The sequence below is a fragment of the Neofelis nebulosa genome, chromosome 7, assembly GCF_028018385.1.
Source record: "Neofelis nebulosa isolate mNeoNeb1 chromosome 7, mNeoNeb1.pri, whole genome shotgun sequence".
Lineage (NCBI taxonomy): Eukaryota > Metazoa > Chordata > Mammalia > Carnivora > Felidae > Neofelis > Neofelis nebulosa.
Window position 1 is genome coordinate 41,418,952 of NC_080788.1, and position 20,264 is coordinate 41,439,215.

The following is a 20,264-nucleotide window of genomic DNA, read 5'->3' on the forward strand; positions in this document are numbered from 1 at the left end:
CCATTCATGCTCTGTCTCTCTCTGTCTCAAAGATAAATAAAACGTTAAAAAAAATTTAAAAGAATATTAAATTCAGGAGCTTTGTTAGTATCACTGCCTTAGTTTTAAATTGAAAGTGCCTCTTTCTAGCTCCTTGAATGAGATACTCTTAGAAAATGGTACATACTTTTGTATTTTACCCCTGAGATGTACATGCTAAGATTTATTTCCTTCTTCCCAGGTAGTTTTAGCTTATGTTTAGCTGAGTGTGTAATCTCTGAAAATAAAGATGAATTCCCTAGTCCTTAATGGTTGTTTTTTTTTGTTTTGTTTTGTTTTTTTTTTTTTGTTTTTTTTTTTAGTTTTTACTTATTTTGAGAGAGAAAGAGAGAGAATGAGCAGGGGAGGGGCAGAGAGAGAGGAGAGAGAGAATCCAAAGCAGGCTCCACACTGTCAGCACAGACCCCAATGTAGGGCTTTGTCTCAAAACCATGAGATCATGACCTAAGCCAAAATCAAGAGTTGGATGCTTAACTGGCTGAGCCACCCAAGTGCCCCTTAAAAATAAAATCTTAAAAAAATAATAATAAATAAAACTTTTAAAGTAGTCACGAATCTAATTCCTTCTTTCTGTCTTTTTTTTTTTTTAATGTTTATTTTTGAGAGAGGCAGAGTGTGAGTTGGGGGGGGGTGGGAAGGGGCAGAGAGACAGAGACAGCATCTGAAGCAGGCTCCAGGCTCCGCACTGTCAGCAGCATAGAGCCCAACACAGGGCTCAAACCCACGGACTGTGAGATCATGACCTGAGCTGAAGTCAGACACTTAACCGACTGAGCCACCCAGCCACCCCGAATCTAATTCTTTCTAATTTTAATTAATATTTCATAGAAATGGTTAGTCTTTTATGATTCTAGTACTATAGAGTTTTTCTTGGTATGAAGTAATCCATTGTAATATGAGTATTATGTAGTACTAACAGCTGTCAGGATATGTGAATTGTTTCTTAATGTTTGTTTATTTTTGAGAGAGACAGTGCAAGTGGGGGAGGCGCAGAGAGAGGGAGACACAGAATCCATAGCAGGCTTCAGGCTCTGAGCAGTCAGCACAGAGCCCGATGCTGGGCTTGAGCCCATGGGCTGCGAGATCATGAGCTGAAGTCGGCTGCCCAACCTACTGAGCCATTCAGGCACCCCAAGATATGTGAATTGTCTCTTAGTCTTAAATTCCTCACTTCAACTGCTGCTAATTTCTGGGATTCAATTTCCTTTACTGAAAATAATGATACGTGAAGTTTAAAGCTGATCATATATGTATATTTGTAGGATTCAAATAGAAGCTCGCAGTGCTGCTTCTGAGTGGGGTAATGTCACTATTGCCATATCCCAGTGGAGGTAAAATATCATTGAAGACCACTTGAATGTTGTTCAACATTCATATTCCATTTTCCTTAAAATAAATACTTTATTTTATTATAATTTAGTAGTAAAGAATGATTACAGGGATGGGCGCTTGGGTGGTTCAGGTGGTTAAGCATCTGACTCTCGGTTTCAGCTCAGATCATGATCTCATAGTTTTGTGGGTTCAAGCCCTGCATCGGGCTCTGTGCTGACAGTGCAGAGCCTGCTTGGGATTTCTCTCTCCCTTTCTCTCTGCTCCTCCCCCACTCATGCTATCTATGTCTCTCTCAAAATAAATAAATAAACTTTAAAAAATTAAAAAAAAAAAACAAACGAATGATTACAGGGAGGGGCGCCTTGGTGGCTCAGTCGGTTGAGTGTCCAACTTCGGCTCAGGTCATGATCTCAAAGTTTGTGGATTCGAGCCCCGCGTCAGGCTCTGTGCTGACAGGTCAGAGCCTGGAGCCTGCTTCGGATTCTGTGTCTCCCTCTCCCTCTGCCCCTAACCCACTCACATTCTGTCTCTGTCTCTCTCAAAAATAAATAAACATTAAAAAAAAATTTTTTTTTTTTTTTTTTTTTTAAGAATGATTACAGGGAAAAGTGGCCATGGCTCCAGATATCACAGAAATTGAAATGACCAAAAGAATTCTGTATTAAATTTTGTATTAATCAACTTCTAATGGTTAAGATACTTTTATGTGTTCAGAATTTACCTAACATGTTATGAAGCATTGGACTCCATAGTAATAAATTTTACCTTACATGTTCAACATCATCTTCTTGACAAAACTTGAATATACTTATACATGAAGATGTACTCATATTTCCTAAAAGAATACATTTCCTTGTGATAATCTCTGTGTTTGTTGTGCTAGTCAGAGATGAATCTTAACCATTAAGAAGTTGGATGGGGTTCATTTAAACCTCTAGCTACAGGAGTATGCTATCATAGGGCACCCATATGCTTCTATTCCTGTAGGTTTTAGTTATTAGTATAGTGTTCATAAAGGACTCTTGAGTCAGGCTCCCAAGTATGCTGGCTCCATTGCTTCCCAGTTTTGTGAATCTTAGGCACACCTTACTTGGTTTCCTTCTGCATGAAATGAGGATGATAGTAAAACTTTTACTATCTTCTAGGGTTGTAGAAGGATTTAATGAATTAATATATTTAAGGCACTTAAAAAGTGCCTGGCACAAAAGGGCCCAATAAATTTTAGATGTTATAGTTGTCACTGTTCTACAGTCTGACAGATGTGAACTATCTCAGGTTTTCATTATGTCCTATAAAGTATATGCAGAGATTAATAAAATCTACTGAGAAAGAGTGGTTTTATATTAAGAATACTAGAAGGAAACTACTCCTTTTGTACTACCGTGTAAGCTATAAAATGACAGAATAAGCAGATGATGGCCTTTTGAAAGAAAGAGGGGGATAAATATAACTTTAAACATTCTAATCAGATGGGTGAAATTGCTTTTATGTTTAGCCAATGATTTACAAATAATTATTTGACACTGGACAAAAGTTAAATAAAAATTGATTAATATTACAGCAGATTTTCAACAGCAGCTCTTCAAGTTACCAATAAAAACAGTGGAAAATGGAGACTCATTCATGACAAAAGCAAGTGGAAGATAATAGTGTAGTGCCTTTCATACTGCTATGATTAAAGTGCAGCCCTGTCTTAAACTTCAGGGTAACTGAGTTTTAAAACTTAGCTTGCGGGGCGCCTGGGTGGCTTAGTTGGTTAAGCGTCCAGCTTCAGCTCAGGTCATGCATGATCTCACGGTTTGCGAGTTCTAGCCCCATTTTGGGCTCTATGCTGACAGCTCAGAGCCTGGAGCCTGCTTCAGATTTTGTGTCTCCCTCTCTATCTGTCCTTCCCCTGTTCGGGCTCTGTTTCTCTCTCTCTCTCTCTCTCTCTCTCTCTCTCTCTCCCTCCCTCTCAAAAATAAATAAACATTAAAACAGTTTTTTAATTAAAAAAAAAAACAAACAACTTAGTTTGCAGGTACCAAGTGAGAGCATAGTATGTACCTGAGATGAAAACAGCTTAGCTGTTGGCACCTTTGGGAGAAAAAACCAGATTTTTTTGTAGCTAGTTTATGCATAAAACTGAGAAAGAGAAAGCTGAATGTGGGAACATTCCTGTTATAAGCCTTTATGCTCCATGAGGTGAGAAAAACATGTTATAGAATAAGGATTTCAGAAAGTGAAAGACAGTTACTATTTAGGGTAATTGTTAAGTCTTTGACTAGATGCTTTAAAAAAAATTTTTTTTTTTTTTTTAATTTTTAGAGAGAGGGCATGAGCAGTGGAGAGGGACAGAGGGAGAGAGAGAAAATCAAGCAGAGTGCAAGGCTGGATCTCACAACCTGGGATCATGACTTGAGCCGATACGAGAGTCGAACACTTAACAGACTCAGTCACACAGCGGCCCCAGACCAGATGCTTTTAAATGAAATTTGTGATGTCTGTGGCCATAACCTAGCTCAGTATCAGAAACAGCTCGTGGGCTTATAATTTTGTATGATATAACATAGCCTTTTTCCTTTATAAACCCTCTGTCATATAAATGCTTGCGTTATCTGACGTGGAATAAACTTTTGTTTTGAATGCTGCTCATTTCCTTTGAATTCTACCTTAAATTGTTCTCAATTGGATTTGAAATTTAGAAATGAGAATATTCCTTGAATAAGAAAAGAATTTATATAGTTAATAGTACTAGTCATGATATACTGAACTTCTTGGTAGAAAACATCATTATTTCAGACTTCTGCTTTTCATGAGGAGACTTGGGGGCGGGGGCTGGAGTGAACAGGTACTTTTTAGTTTAAACATGGTACTATTTTTGTAGGTTCCCATCCTTGTTTTTGTCAATGGAGATTATTTATGCTAAAGACTTTAAAAGCTGTATTTCACTTGAACAACTTTAGATCAGAGGTTGTAAACAGATGTCTTGGACATTATTTAAAATCTAAAATAATTAATTGCCAGCATATAAAAATGAGATTTTATTGAAATTTCAGTGACTAACAACTCCTGTAAAATCAGTGCTGGTAACATTGGCTCTGTATTCTTACATGGTAGAAGTCAGCAGGAGCTGAGAGATATCTGTGCTTTAGATGGGATATCCACTATTCACTTTACCACCACATACCTTTGGAGTGATCATGACTAATCATATTGATATCTGGTCCTTCTCAGCATTATAATTTCTGCATCAGTGAGTTTTGTTTTGTTTTTTAATTTTTTAAATTTTATTTCAGGGGTGCCTGGGTGTCTCAGTTGGTTAAGCGTGCAACTTCGGCTCAGGTCATGATCTCGTGGCTCCTGAGTTTGAGCCCCACGTGGGGCTCTATGCTGACAGCTCAGAGCCTGGACCTGCTTCAGATTCTGCGTCCCTCTCTCGCTCTGCCCCTCCCCTGTTCTGCCTCTCCCCTGCTCATGCCCTCTCTATCTCAAGAATAAAGAAACATTAAAACACACACACACACACACACACACACACACACAAATGAGATCCCATGGAGAAATTCTGCTACAAAAAGGGGGCATAAATATCATGTTCAAGTGATGAAGAACATAGTGTGGGAAATAGAAGAAATTTTAATTCATTCAAGGGAGACGGAGACTTAGGCTGGCTTCCTAGTTAAAAAAAAATTGTGGACATATTTAAAAATCACTACACGTTTTTGTGTTTTTTTAATAGTTTCAGGAGGATAGTTGTGAACCAGTAAACTTTTGATTCATTGGGGCTCAATGGGTGAGTGAGTGCAGTCAGGGTCCTTTGGTAAGTGTGGCAGATGGGAGAGAGCTCAGGTTTTGGACTCCTGGCTGGGTTTGACTGTGTGACGTAGTCAGTGACTATAACCTCTCTGAGTTTCAAGTTCCTCGTCTATGGCAAGGAATAATTGGCTTTTACCACAGCAGTAAGTCCAGGTTCATTTCACTGAATAGGTCACATAGCACTCGGGGTTAATCATTTTGAAAATGTAAATGTCCTTTATAAATCTAAATCCCTTTATGTATAAATGTCACTCCATGGCTTTAAATGCCTAAATGGTTTCTTGCAGTATCAATGATCTATAAAAATCCTGAATGATGGACTCCTGCTGTATCTTCACCTTGAGAACTGTAATCCCCAGCCTTGTTGGTCTTCTTCCACCAAGTCTGTTTTTATAGGCTGTTTCTCTGTCTGGAGACTCTGTTCGTAGCTCTTGATAAGACTGGCTCCTTCTCATCCTTAAGGACAGTGTTGAATTGTGGCTTCTACTAAAGGTTTTAATCCCCTTCTGTCTAAAACTCTCCCTTTTGACTTCCTCATAAACTTTATTTCAGCAGGTCTTTTTTTCTTTGTAGCATGGCCCAAATTTGTATTTCTTTTATTCCTGTTATTGTGATGCCACCTCTAAACTGTAAGCTTTATGAGAACAAGAACTACATATTGTTGACTTCACCATTTTATCCCTGGTGACTATTCTACTTTCAGGCACATAGGAGACACTCATTAAATGTTTGTTGATTGAATTAAGAACTCCACTTTGAATAGATATGTGCTTGTACTTTTCCTTGTCAACAGCTGAAAATTATGCAGACTCCTTTAGTTAATTGCTGTTAATTCCTTAAAGCTCTTTTATGTGGATACAATATTTTAAAGAGTGTATATCTTCTTTTAAGACTTCAGTTTTTAGAGAAATTTTAGGTTCACAGTAAAATAGGAAGGTAGAGAGATTTATCCCTCATACACCTCTCCCCTCAACACACATACATAGCACTGCCATTGTCAACATCCCCCACCACAGTGATAAATTTGTTATAATTGATGAACGTACCTTGACAAATCATAATTACTCAAAGCCTGTAGTTTACATTAGGGTTCATTCTTGGTGTTGTACGTTCTGTGGTTTGGACAAATGTATAATGACATATATCCACCATTATAGTATCATAAGGAATAGTTTCACTGCCTTAACAAATCCCCTGCTAGAGGAGTACATACGAGGTACACGTTACATGGAATTGAGGAGTCAGGAAAAGTTTTCCAGAGAAAGGGACATTTAAGGTAAAGGCTAAAGAGGAGCCTAAGTTAATTTAAGGGATCCAGGCTGAGCGTCTTTGGGAAGGAATGAAGTAAGTTTGGTGTTAATGTAAGGAAAGAATTGAAGCTGGGGAGGTAAGCAAGTGCCATATCAGGAAGGACTTTAAGCCACTTAAAAGATCGTACCTTTTTTCTGAGGTCATTGGAAAGCCATTGAAAGCCTTTGAGTTGGAGGATAACGTGACCAGACTTGCATTTTAGAAAGTTTCCTCACGCTACAGTGGTGAACAAATTACTATGGAGAGGTAAGATTTGAGAGGAGAAACCTGGAGCAAGGAGATCAGTTTAGAGATTCTGTTCCATCCCTCTGGGAGGCTGGTTTCTTTGCCAGGCTATATTAATCAAGATGGAGAAAGCTTATGGATGTGAATGTTATTTAAGAGCTAAAATTGACAGTTCTTTTGTCTCTTGTTTAATTCACAGGGTAGATGGTTAGTAGTATTGTGCTTTGAGATAAGATCCCAAGAAAATAAAGTAGGTTTGAAATTTTCTTAGGGAGGATGGAGGTGTTGGGAGAAATGGAAGCCAAGAGATGAATTCACTTGGTGCTGTTCAGTTTGAAGTGTCTGAATTTTTTTCATTTAGGTAGAAAACTTGTGTATGCCCCTGACTATATAAATCTCAACCTCAGGAGAAGGGTGATATAGCTGGAAGTGTAAATTAGGATGCATCAGTGTGTAAATGAATGTATGATATTGGTGCTTAGAATAATGTAGCAGTGCCTGGGAATGATGTCTTTTACATAATAAATGCTTAACAAATTTGTGATGCGTGAATGCATGTCTAGGAGCCAGGAAGTGGTCTTGAATGAGAAGAGAGACTTGGGCCAGTATTCAGAAGAAATGAAACAATTTAGGGACAGGCTGAGTAAGAAGGAGCAGACACAGAGATAGGAGGAAAGTCAGAAGAGAATGATAGCATGAACTCAAAGGGGAAATAATTTTTTTTCTTAGACTATTTAAATGTTTATTTATTTTGAGAGAGAGAACATGCATGTGCGCACATGAGTAGGGAGGGGGCAGAGAGAGGGGGTACGAAGGATCTAAAAGGGGCTCTGCACTGACAGCAGCAAGCCCAATGTGGGGCTCAAACTCAGGAACTGTGAGATCTTGACCTGAACCAAAGTCGATGCTCAACTGAATGATCCACCCAGGTGCCCCAAGAATTTTTTAAGAAAGAGCAAAAGGCCACCAGTGTTAGGAGATCAAAAAGATAAGGACTGAAAAGTGTTCTTCAGATTTAACCTTAAGGTTGTGGTTTACCTGGAGAAGAGAAAGGTAATGATCGTTTGGGGGGAATGAGATTAAAAATCCTATTGTGCAGTTTTCTGTAATGAGATGGAAACAGTGAGTGAGGACAGCTCTTCAGTTTGGTTGTGTAGGGCCTATGGGAGAGGGAATGGTAGCTGGACAGGAGGTAATGACCATGGGATGAGTGTTGTGTCTTGTATTTTTAATGGGAAGGTTTTGAACCTTTGAACCTTTGAAACCTTTGTTTGGTGCTCATTTGTAGGAAATCAGGAGAGAGGAAGAAGATAAAGTTATAAGTGAGAGAGATGATACAGTGTATAAACATTATACAGTTTATAAATGATTTGCCTTGGGTGGGAGGACCACCTATTCTAGATGAGACAGGAAGAAGGTAATGTAAAGATAGGTGGCTTTGCAGACGTGTTTTGCTCATTTATGTTAGAAAATCAAGGGAATTATTTTAACTTTTTAAAATTTATTTAAGTAATCTCTGTACCCTGCATGGGGCTGAAACTCACAGTCTCGAGATCAAGAGTCACATGCTGTTCTGACTAAGCCAACCAGACACCCATTATGATTTTTTTTAATAACTAAAATAGTATATGCCTATTTAAAATTACAGTTGACTTTTGATTTTGGCTCAGGTCACAATCCCAGAGTTGTGGAATCAAGCCCTGAGTTGGGCTCTACACTGAGCATGGAGCCTGCTTTAGGTGCTTTCTCTCTCTCTCTCTGCCCCTCTGTCCTGCTTGCACATACTCTCTCTCTCTCAAAAAAAAAAAGAATCAATAAAAAATAAAATAAAATTATAGTTGACCTTTGAATAATGTGGAAGTTAGGGGTGCCAGCCCTCCAGTACAGTTGAGAATCTGCCTGTAACTTTTGACTGCCCCAAAACATATCTACTAATAGTCTGCTGTTTACCACAAGCCTTACCAATAACATAAACAATTGACACAGATTTTGTGTGTTGTATGTATTATGTACTGTATTCTTTTTTTTTTAATTTTTTTTTTTTAACATTTATTCATTTTTGGAGACAGAGAGACAGAGCATGAGCGGGGAAGGGGCAGAGAGAGAGGGAGACACAGAATCTGAAGCAGGCTCCAGGCTCTGAGCTGTCAGCACAGAGTCCAACGCGGGGCTCAAACTCACAAACTGTGAGATCATGACCTGAGCCGAAGTCGGACGCTCAACCGACTGAGCCACCCAGGCGCTCCTGTACTATTCTTAAAGTAAGCTAGAGAAAAAAATATTGAAATCATGAGGAAGAGAAAATACATTTACAACATTGTACTATATTTATTGAAAAAAAAAAATCCTTGTATAAGTAGACCCATGCAGTTTGAACCCTGTTGTTCAAGGATAGACTGTATTATTATTAACTGAAGTCCATAGTTTACATTAGAATCCAGTCATTGTGTTACTTATTTTATGGGTTTTCTAACAGATAATATGTATCTACCATTACAGTATTCTTAAAATAGTTTCACTTCTCTAAAAAGCCCCTCTACCTTTTCATCCTTTTCTCCCTTTGTCCCCTGAAGCCCTAGCAACCACTGATCTTTTTACTGTGTCCATAATTTTTCCTTTTCCAGAATGTCAAATAGTTGGAATCATATATATAGTATTTTCAGATTAGTTTCCTTCACTTAGCAATATTCTTTTAAGTTTCCTCTATTTCTTTTCATGGCTTGATACCTTATTTATTTTTATCATTGAATAATATACCTTTACATGGCCATATCATAATTTATCCATTTACCTATTGAAAGACATCCTGATTGCTTCCAATTTTTGGTGATTTCACATATAAACATTTACTATGTTTACTGCTCTAAACATTATGTGAAGGTTTTTGTATGGACTTAAGTTGTCTGTTCTTTTGAATAAGTACCAAGGATTGTTGGATCATATATTAAGAATATGTTTGGGGCGCCTGGGTGGCTCAGTCGGTTGAGCGCCGACTTCGGCTCAGGTCACGATCTCGCGGTCCGTGAGTTCGAGCCCCGCATCGGGCCCCTGTGCTGACAGCTCAGAGCCCGGAGCCTGTTTCGGATTCTGTGTCTCCCTCTCTCTGACCCTCCCCCATTCATGCTCTGTCTCTCTCTGTCTCAAAAATTAAATAAACGTTAAAAAAAAAAAAAAAAAAGAATATGTTTAATTTTGTAAGAGACTGCCAAACTGTCTTCCAATGCGGTTGTACCATTTTGCATTCCAAGCAGCAGTGAATGAGAGTTCCTGTTGCTCCACATCCTCACCAGCATTTGGCATTGTCAGTGTTTTGGGTTTTCATCATTGTAATAGTATAGTGGTACCTCATTTGAATTTGCAGTTCCCTAATGTCATATGATGTTGAGCATCTTTTCATATGCTTAATTGTGACCTGTATATCTTTGTGAGGTGTCTGTTCAGATCATGTGCCCATTTTTTTTTTTTTTTAAAGTTTACTTTTGAGAGGGTAGGAGGGGCAGAGAGTCAGAGACAGAAGATACTAAGCAGGCTCTGTGCTGAGAGTGGAGAGCCCAATGTGGGGCTTCATCTCATGAACTGTGAGATCGTGATCTGAGCTAAAATCAGATGCTTAACTGATGAAGCCACCCAGGCATCCCTCCTTTGCCCATTTTTAAAGCAGGTTTGTTTTCTTGTTTAGTTTCAAGTTTTTTGTATCTTTTGGATAACAGTCTTTTCTCAGATATTTGTTTTGTGAATATTTCTCCCAGTCTGTAGCTTGTCTTTTCATTCTTTTGACAGTGACTTTTGCAGAGCAGAAGTTTTTAATTTTAATTAAATCGAACTTACCAATTTTTTCTTTCATGGATTGCAGTTTGGTGATGTGTATGAGAAATCATTGCCAAACCCTAAGGTCACTTAGATTTTCTCTATAATATCTTCTAATAGTTTTATAGTTTTGTGTTTTACATTTAGATCTATGATTCATTTAGAGTTAATTTTTGTGATAGGTATGAGGTCTGTGTCTAGATTCACTTTTTTTGCATGTAGTGGCCATTTTTTCCGGCACCATTTTTAGAAGAGACAATCCTCTGCTGAATTGCCTTTGCTCCTTTATCAAAGATCAGTTTGATTACATTTGTGTGGGTCTATTTCTGGGCTTTTTGTTCTGTTCCATTGATCGGTTTGTCTATTCTTTTGCCTATACCGCACTGTCTTGATTACTGTAGCTTTGTAGTGAGTCTTGAAGTTGAGTAGTGTTGGTTGTCTTTCTTCTTCTCTTTGAAATATGTGTTAGCTATTTTGGGTCTTTTGCCTTTTCATACAGACTTTAGAGTTACTTTGTCAGTACTCAAAAGATAACTGGCTAAGAATATATTTTTTTAATAGTAAAAGTTTTTTCTAAATGGGGAGATGTGGGGAAAATGTAAGGTACAGAAGCACTGAAAATGTTCAAATGGGCTTGGGCTTCATTCCAGTCTAAGGTAATGACATAGGAAGCTCCTGAACTTGCTTCCTCCCATGGACACATCAAATCTATAGCTACACACAGAAGAATTCCCTCTGAAAGGAATTCAGAAACTAGTTGAACAACTCCAATACATTGAGTGAATGAGGAAAAAATCCCACATCGAAATGGATAGGAAAGACTGAGACACATTCTTTCTATAAACCCCACCCCTGGCACAGTAACATACAAATTAGGAGGGAACTCACAATTCCCAGCTTCTCCCTGAGGAGTAAGGGTTTGCAGTCAAAATCTAGTGCCTCAAAATTTAAGGCTTCTGTCTGACAAATGGGATCCCAACACACCTAGCTCTGAAAGCCAGTGGAGCTTGTGTCCATAGGACCCAAAGACTGTAGCAAACAAACAGTGCCTAAGAGCCCGCTGAGGAATCTGCTATGGCTATCCACACTATGGCTCAGTGCAGAGGCAAAAGACAGAAATGCCCATCTCCTGGTCTTTACCTGAAAGAGGACTGTTTGTTTACTTGAAAAGCTGCTGCCTGAGAGTCATGCTTCTGATTTAACACACATCTAGGGACAGACCACAATCCTCCATGCAGACCTGGGAGGCTGGCAGGTGCCACTTCTACATTCTCCCTCCGACCCACTCCCTGTTACCAGTGTCTTCTTAGGATGAGTTTCTGTAATCATCTGGTGCCCTGGCCTTTGTGACTACTGCCTGGGGGTGTGCACCCCTTGATTTCCTGAGTCTGGTGGCCAGCAGGACTTGTGTTTGTGAGTCCCACAAGACTATAACAGTTTTTAGCTGACTATCGCCCCCAGGAATGAGTGGATAGGAAGTGTACTGAAAATCCCAGCTCTCAGTCTCCCTGAAAGAGACCTACTTTCATACTTTAAAAGCTGTTACTTGAAGGTCCGGCTTCTAGTTAGGTCTGGCTTCTAGTTAGCCTTCATCGAAATGCTGACTAAGAGCTTCTCCTTTGAGACACAGACAGGTCTTGGCACATCCTCAACTACTGAGAACCATTAAGAACAAACAAGGTGGCTTGGACAATCACAAAGATTCCAGAAAAAACTAAGAGCTAGGGCCTGGCTGAGTAATGAGGTTCATCTCCTGCAGGAGACTACTCTGTCAAGATTGGGAGGGGTAGGTGTTTATCCATTACACAGAAACCAGTGAAGTCAAGGAAAATGAAGAAACAGGAGTATTTTATGAACAAAAGAACAAGATAACACTTGAGAAACCGATAAGTGATTTACCTGATAAAGATTTCAAAATAATGGTCATAAAGATGGTCACTGAAGTCAGAAATCCTTTGGAATTGAAGGAGTGATAGTTTCTAGACAAGCAGAAATTGAAGGATTGATTGAAGGAGTTCAGGGCACCTGGGTGGCTCAGCCATTCAGTGTCTGACTCATGAGTTCAGCTCAGGTCATGAGCTGAGGGTCATGGGATCAAGCCTCACATCAGGCACCATGCTGAGCTTGGAGCCCACTTAGAGTTCTCTCTTTTCATCTTTTCTGCCCCAACCCCCCCGCTCTGAAAATAAATAAATAAACTAACAGGAAGCCATATGAATGTATAAATCTCATTGGTAAAGGTAAATATATAGTTAAATCCAGAATACTGTAATGTTGTAATGGTATAGGTCAATCACATATATCTAGTGTGAAGGTTAAAAGAGAAAAGTAGCTGAGTGTCTGGGTGGCTCAGTCATTTAAACATCCGGCTCTTGATTTCGGCTCGGGTTATGATTTCATAGTCTGTGAGTTTGAGCCCTGCGTCAGGCTTTGTGCTGACCGTGTGGAACCTGTTAGGAATTCTCTCTCTCCCTTTCTCTCTGCCCCTCCCCCACTTATGCACACGTTCTCTCTCTCTTTCTCAAAATAAATTTAAAAAACTGAACATTTAAAAGAAATCACTTACATTTAAAGAAAAAGAAATGTAGTAAAAATAACAAGCTACAATAATTTCTTTCTTTAATGTTTATTTTAAATAATAAGTTATTGTAGCCCCAAGCTACAGTAATTTCTTAATGGATACACAAGGTAAAAAGATGTAAATTGTGGAATCAAAAACATGGAAGGGGGGTGCCTGGGTGGTTGGGTTGGTTATACATCTTACTCTTGATTTCACCTCAGGTCATGATCTCACAGTTTGTGAATTCAAGCCCTGCCTTGGGCTCTGCGCTGTTGGGTCTGCTTGGGATTCTCTCTCTCTCCTCTTTGCCTGTGCTCTCTCTTGCGTTTTCTCTCTCTCTCTCTCTCTCAAAATAAATAAACTTAAAAAAATAAAAGGGGGGTGAGTAGAAATATAAAGCTTTAGTGTACATTTTACGTTATCAGCTTAAAATAGACTATTATATAGAATATATAAGTCTCATTGCAACTATAAAGCTGAAACCTATAATAGATACTTGAAAGAGGAAGTAAAAGGAATCTAAGCATACACTAAAGAAAATCGTCAAGTCACAAAGGAAGAGACAAAGAATAAGAAAGAAACAAAGGAAAAAACCAAAAAACAAAAGAAAGGAACAAAGGAATTGCAAAACAGCCAGATAACAGTTAACAAAATGATAATAGTAAGTCCATATATATCAGTAATGACTTTAAATATAAACGGACTAAACTCCCCAATCAAAAGACATGTAGTGGGTTAATGGATAAAAAGATAAGACCCAATTATATGCTGCCTATAGGAGATACATCTGGTTTAAGGACACACACAAATGGAAAGTGAAGAGATGTTGAAAGATAATCCGTACGAATGGAAAACAAAAGAAAGCAGTGGTAGCTATACTTATGGTCAGACAAAACAGACATTAAGACAAATACTGTAATAAGAGATGAGGTCATTATGTAGTGGTAATGTTCAGTCCAACAAGATGATAGAACTTTTGTAAATATTTATGCACCCAACATCGGAGCTCTTGAATATGTATCAATATTAATAGACCTGAAAGGAGAAATAGGAACACAATAATAGTATGGGACTTCAGTACCCCACTTGCAATAATGGATGGATCATCCAGACAGATATTCAGTAAGTAAACATTGGACTTGAAGTATATACTAGACCAGATAGACTTAATAGATTTACACAACATTCCATTCAATAGCAGCAGGATATGCTTCTTCTCAACCACACACAGAATATTCTCTAGGATAATATGTTAGGTCACAGAACAAATTTTAATGAGCTTAAGAAGACTGAAAGCATATCGAGCATCTTTGCAGACCACAATGGCATGAAACTAGATATCAATTACAAGGAAAAATAGAAAATTCAGAAATATGTGGAGATTAAACAACATGCTCCTGAAAAATCAATGAGTCAAAGAAGAAATCAGCGTAGTACTGGAAGACCTAGCCAGAGCAATTAGTCAAGGAAAAGAAATCAAAAGGCATCTAAATTGGAAAGGAAGAAGTAAAATTGTCACTGTTTGCAGTTGACCTGATACTATGTATAGAAAACCCTAAAGTCTCTATGAAAAAAACTTTAGAACTAATCAACAAATAGTTGCAGGATACAAAATGAATGTACAAAAATCCACATCTCTCTGCAGTAATGAACTGTCAGAAAGAGGAATTTTTAGGGGTGCCTGGGTGGCACAATCAGTTAAGCGTCTGACTCTTGATTTCAGTTCAGGTCATGATCTCATGGTTCATGAGATGGAGCCCTGCGTCAGGCTCAGAGCTGAGCACAGAGCCTGCTTGGGATTCTCTCTCTCCCTTTCTGTGTTCCCCTCCTCTGCTGTCTCTCTTGCTCTCAAAATAAGTAAGTAAGTAAGTAAGTAAGTAAATAAATAAATAAATAAATAAGAAGGATTTTTAAAAGTCCCATTTATAACTGTATGAAAAAGAATAAAATACCTGGTAATAAATTTAATCAGGAAGGTGAAACTGAAAACTGAGACATTTAAAGAAAGAAATTGAAGAAGACACAAATAAATGGAAAGATACTCCATTCTCATGGATTGGAAGAATTAATATTGTTAAAATGTGCATACTCCCCAAAGTGATCTAGATTCAATGCAATGTGTATCAAAATTCCAATGGCAGTTTTCACAGAAATAGAAAAAGTAATCTTAAAAATTTGTATAGAACCATGAAAGACCCCAAATAGTCTCAACAATCTTGACAGAGAACAAAACCGGAAACATCATACTTTTGGATTCCAAACTGTAATACAGAGTTATAGTAATCAAAGCAATATGGTATTGGGCTAAAAACAGACACATAGATCAGCAGAACAGAATAGAGATCCCTGAAATAAGCCCATGCATATATGGTCAACTAATTTGTAAGAAAGGAGCCAAGAATATACAATAGAGAAATGATAGTTTCTTCAGTAAATGGTGATAGAAAAACTGGACCCCTGTCTTACATCACAGAAAACAACTCAAAATTGATGATAGTCTTGAATGTAAGACCTGAAACTGCAAAACTCCTAGAAGAAAACATAGGGGTAAGCATCTTCACATTGGTCCTGACAATAATTTTTTTTTTTTATTAGTTGACAGACTAAGCAAAGGCAACGAAAAGCAAAAATAAACAAGTGGGACTACATCAAACTAAAAAGCTTCTGCACAGTAAAGGGAGCCATCAATAAAAGGAAAAGGTAACCTACTGAATGGAGAAAATATTTGCAAATCATATATCTGATAAGTGGTCAATATCTAAAATATATTAAAAAATCAAACAAGTCAGTCAAAAAAATCTGAATAAAAATGGGCAGAGGAACTGAAAAGACATTTTTCCAAAGAAAACATACAGATGGCCAACAGGTATATGGAAAGATGCTCAATATTATTAATCCCAGGGAAATGCAAATCAAAACCACAATGAAGTAACACTTCACACCTGTTAAAATGACTGTCGTCAAAATGATAAATAAAAAGTTGGTAAGGATGTGGAGAAAAGGGAACCCTTGTGCACTGTTGGTGGAAATGTAAATTGGTACACCTGCTGTAGGAAACAGTAAGAAAGTTCCTCAAGAAATTAAGAGATAACTTTACCCCCATGTTCGTTGCAGCATTATGTGCAATAGCCAAGACATAGAAACAGGCTAAGTGCCCATCAACAGATAAGTGAACAAACAAGATGAAGTGTATGTGTGTAATACACACATACACACATATGCACACACACGATACTATTAAGCCATAAAAATAAATACTGCCATTCATGGCAATGTGAATGGACCTTGAGGGCATTATCCTGAGTGAAATAAGACAGAGTAAAACAAATACTGTATGATCTCACATGTATGGAATGTAAAAAACTTGAACTCAGAACAGCAGATTGGTGTTGCCTGAGGCAGGGGGCAGGAGGTAGGAGTGGGTGTGGGAAGGGTTGTGAAGGTGGTTAAAAGGTATAGTGGTCCCCCACCTTATCTGCAAGGGATAAGTTCCAGGACCCCCAGTAGATGCCTGAAATCATGGATAGTACTGTACCCTATATATGCTGTATTTTTTCCTATACATACATACCTCCGATAAAGTTTATCAGTTAGGCACAGTAAGAGATTAGCAACAATAGCTGACAGTAATAGAGGTTACGTGAATATCATTCCTCCTGCCAGTCTTACTGTACTGTGTTCACTCTTTTTATTCTTGTGATGATGTGAGATGATCAGGTGCTTACATGATGAGATGAAGTGAATGACATAGGCATTATGATGTAGCCTTAGGCTTCTATTGACCTTCTGATGATATGGCAGAAGGAAGATTATCCCCGCCTAGATGGAAGTTGACTGTAGGTAACTGAAACTATGGTTAAGGGGGACACCGGGAGACTCCTGTACAAACTTCCAATGATAAGATAAATAAGTTTTGGGAATGTAATGTACTGCATGGTGACTATAGTTAACACTGTATTTTATATTTGAGATTGCTAAGAGGGCGATCTTAAAACTGAAAAAATAGGGGCACCTGAGTGTCTCAGTCAGTTAAACGTCTAGCTTCAGCTCAGGTCATGATCTCACGGTTCATGGGTTCGAGCCCCACGTTGGGCTCTGTGCTGACAGCTCAGAGCCTGGAGCCTGCTTCGGATTTTGTGTCTCCCTCTCTCTCTGCCCCTCCCCTGCTCATGCTCTGTCTCTCTCTCTCTCTCTCTCTCTCTCTCTCTCTCTCTCTCTCTCAAAACTAAATAAGCATTAAAATAAATTAAAAAACTGAAAAAATAATCATTAGGTGAAAATAGACGGAGCAATGAGGGATAGGGTGGTAAGAATGAGAAACATTTGGGACACATTAATAATTGGAATTTGTGGAAAAGAGAAACAGTAATACTATTAGGATCTGTAAACACTGTTCTTCCCTTTAATAATAGCACTCCAATAATGTGGCTAAAAAGTAAATCAATTTTGGTCATTTGTTAGGTTAATTAAAGTGATGTTCTTACTGTGTCTTTTTTTTTTTTAAGCTAAAATGACTTATAAGACTTTGATTTGTCCTTAAATTGTCTTTTAATTTTTTTTGTTGTTGTGTAAGTTTTGACATTCTTTTGGCGCACACACACATACAAGCACATGCACATATACAGATAGCATTTTTACTGAGTAGTTAGTCAATACCTTCTTTAGGTGTGATGCTGCTCTTGAAATTTATTCTGTGTTCTAAATGTGAGGAGCTTACAGTGAGAATTTTGATACCGTTGCATGCGCTCTTGGCCACGTGACACAAAGGGAATTTTGCTCTGGGCTCTGAGAAGAATTTTCATCCTTACCAAGAAAAAGATACATGACAAGAAAGTCTTTTGCTTTGCACTTTCTTTTCTGTTTTGGTTACTGGTGTGAGAAGTGATATCTGAAGCTGAAACTTGTGACTGAGAGGCCACAAGCCTTAGCACCAAAGCTAGTACGTGGTAGATGAAAGAACAGCAGAAGGGTTTGGTCACTTCAGAGACTCTTTAAGTAAACATACAGTTACCATACGATCCAGCAGTCCTTCACCTCCAAGCAATTTCATCCTAAGTTATCTCAGAAAAGAGAGATTGAGATGCCTGTCTCTTGTCTTGACTATCAACAAAGACCATGTGTGTTTGGCTTTAAAATTTAAGTATGTTACAAGCCTCATTTTCACAGTGCCAATATATGAGAATCTGAAATAACAACCAGTAATTCAGTGATTTATTTTCTCTTAACAGTCACAGCTGTAATTCTTTAAACATTATCTTGTGGTTTTATAGTATGGTTCCAGTTTTTTAGACTTCATGCAGCCTCTCAAAATACTGTTACATAAATCAGTAAATTCACTTTAGGCATTTGATTCATGAAAGAAGACCATACCTATCTCTTCCACAAAGCATCTGTTACTGCCTTACAAGAGAGTGACTTTGAGCCAGATGAACTCTTGGTTTGGGATGATTTCTTTTGTATGTTGGCACAGGACGGTTGTTGCTAGAAACGTAAGTTTCTCTCATTTCAGTGTGATAGAATGCTTTAAGATATCTTCTAGAGAAATCTGTGAAGGAAAACTTTTCACTGACCACAGCTGAGGATAGCCATATTCTTCAACTCTTACCATAAACCAGCAGATTTGGCCTCAGTTCCCTACCTACAATTTGATGAATTGGATTTTTTGATTTTACTATTAGCAATAATTTTTTAATCTACTAGAGAGCTCTTAAAATTTCCCAGTCAGGAAAGCCGTGTGTATAAATCTGTTTGTATTCACTAAATGAGGCTTAATTGGTGGGGTGATGCCTTCTGGGAAGGGTTAAACCAGTTCCTGAAATGAATTACAACTTTTGATTACAAAGAATACATGGAATGTTAAAGTTTTTTTTTTTTTTAAGTTTATTTATTTATTTTGAGAGAAAGTACAAATCGGGGAGGGTCAGAGAGAGAGAGGGAGAGAATCCCAGGTAGGCTCCGCACTGTCAGCCCAGAGCCTGTGCGGACTCAGACTCAGGAAACCATGAGATCATGACCTCAGCTGAAACCAAGAGTCCAGCACTTAACCAACTGAGCCCCCCAGGTACCCCTGGAGTGTTATACTTTAAAAAATACCTTTCCTCTTAAATTAGGCATGCTTAAATTCAGAGAAACTATAAGAATTAAGCTTCCAAAGGAACTTGCTGGTATGACTCTAAAAATTTGTCATAACATTTACATGTCTAATAAATAAATTGCAAGTGATTGCTGAGTGGTTTATTTACCAGAAAAAGAAACATCTGCTTATTACGTGTATATAATTTCTCTTCCCCCTTTTTTATTTACATACAGTTGACACACAGTAAATACTACATTTATTTCAGGTGTATGACTTGGCAGTTTAGCAATTATATACATTATGAAATGCTCACCACAATAAGTGTAGTTACCATCTGTCACCATATAAACTTACTACAATATTAGTGTCTACATTCCTTATATTGCACTTTTTATCCTTGTGACTTACTTACCCTATAACTGGAATTTTGTACCTCTTAATCTCCTTCCCCTATCTTGCTAATCTCCCTCCCCTGTGGTAACCACCAGTTTGTTCTCTGGTGGTTTATGAGTCTTTTTTTGTTGTTCATTTGTTCATTTGTTTTGTTTTTTAGATTCCACATATAAGTGAAATCATATGGTATTGTCTTTGATTTATTTCACGTAAGTAGCTTCTCAGTCCATACATGTCACAAAATGGCAAGATTCCATTCTTTTTAATGGCTGAGTAGTATTTGATTTGCATACACACACACACACACACACACCCCACATCTTCTTTATTCACTCATCTATCGATGGACACTAAGGTTGCTTCCATATCTTGGCTATTGTAAATAATGCTGCAGTAAACATAAGAGTGCATATATCTTTTCTTTTTTTCTTTTCTTTTTTTTTTTTTTTTTTTTGAGAGAGGGAGGGAAGATCCAAAGAGGGCTCTGTGCTGACATTAGCAAGCCCGATGGAGGGCTTGAACTCATGAACTATGAGGTCATGACCTGAGCTGAAGTCAGATGCTCAACCCACTGAGCCACCCAGGTGCCCCATATATCTTTTTGAATTAGTGTTTTTGTTTTCTTTAGGTAAACAGCCAGTAGTGGAATTACTGGGTTATATGGTATTTCTGGTTTTTTTTTTTTAGGAATCTCCATTCTGTTTTTCAGAGTTGCTACGTCCA

General features: G+C 38.1%; 1 protein-coding gene across 20 annotated transcripts in view; it reads left to right on the forward strand.

The window, feature by feature from the left end:
- CSNK1G1 (casein kinase 1 gamma 1) overlaps positions 1–20,264 on the forward strand; it is a 170,959-nt gene that overhangs the window by 43,551 nt on the left and 107,144 nt on the right. The window contains exon 2 of one of the 20 annotated variants that reach the window (XM_058737419.1): positions 15,668–15,772. The exons of 17 other annotated variants lie outside the window; for them this stretch is intronic. The gene's annotated coding sequence lies outside the window, so the exon portion shown is untranslated. Of the gene's footprint in view, positions 1–15,667; positions 15,773–16,575; positions 16,913–20,264 lie in introns of those variants that run through there. 2 more of the 20 variants (XM_058737421.1, XM_058737422.1) reach the window with 2 other exon arrangements.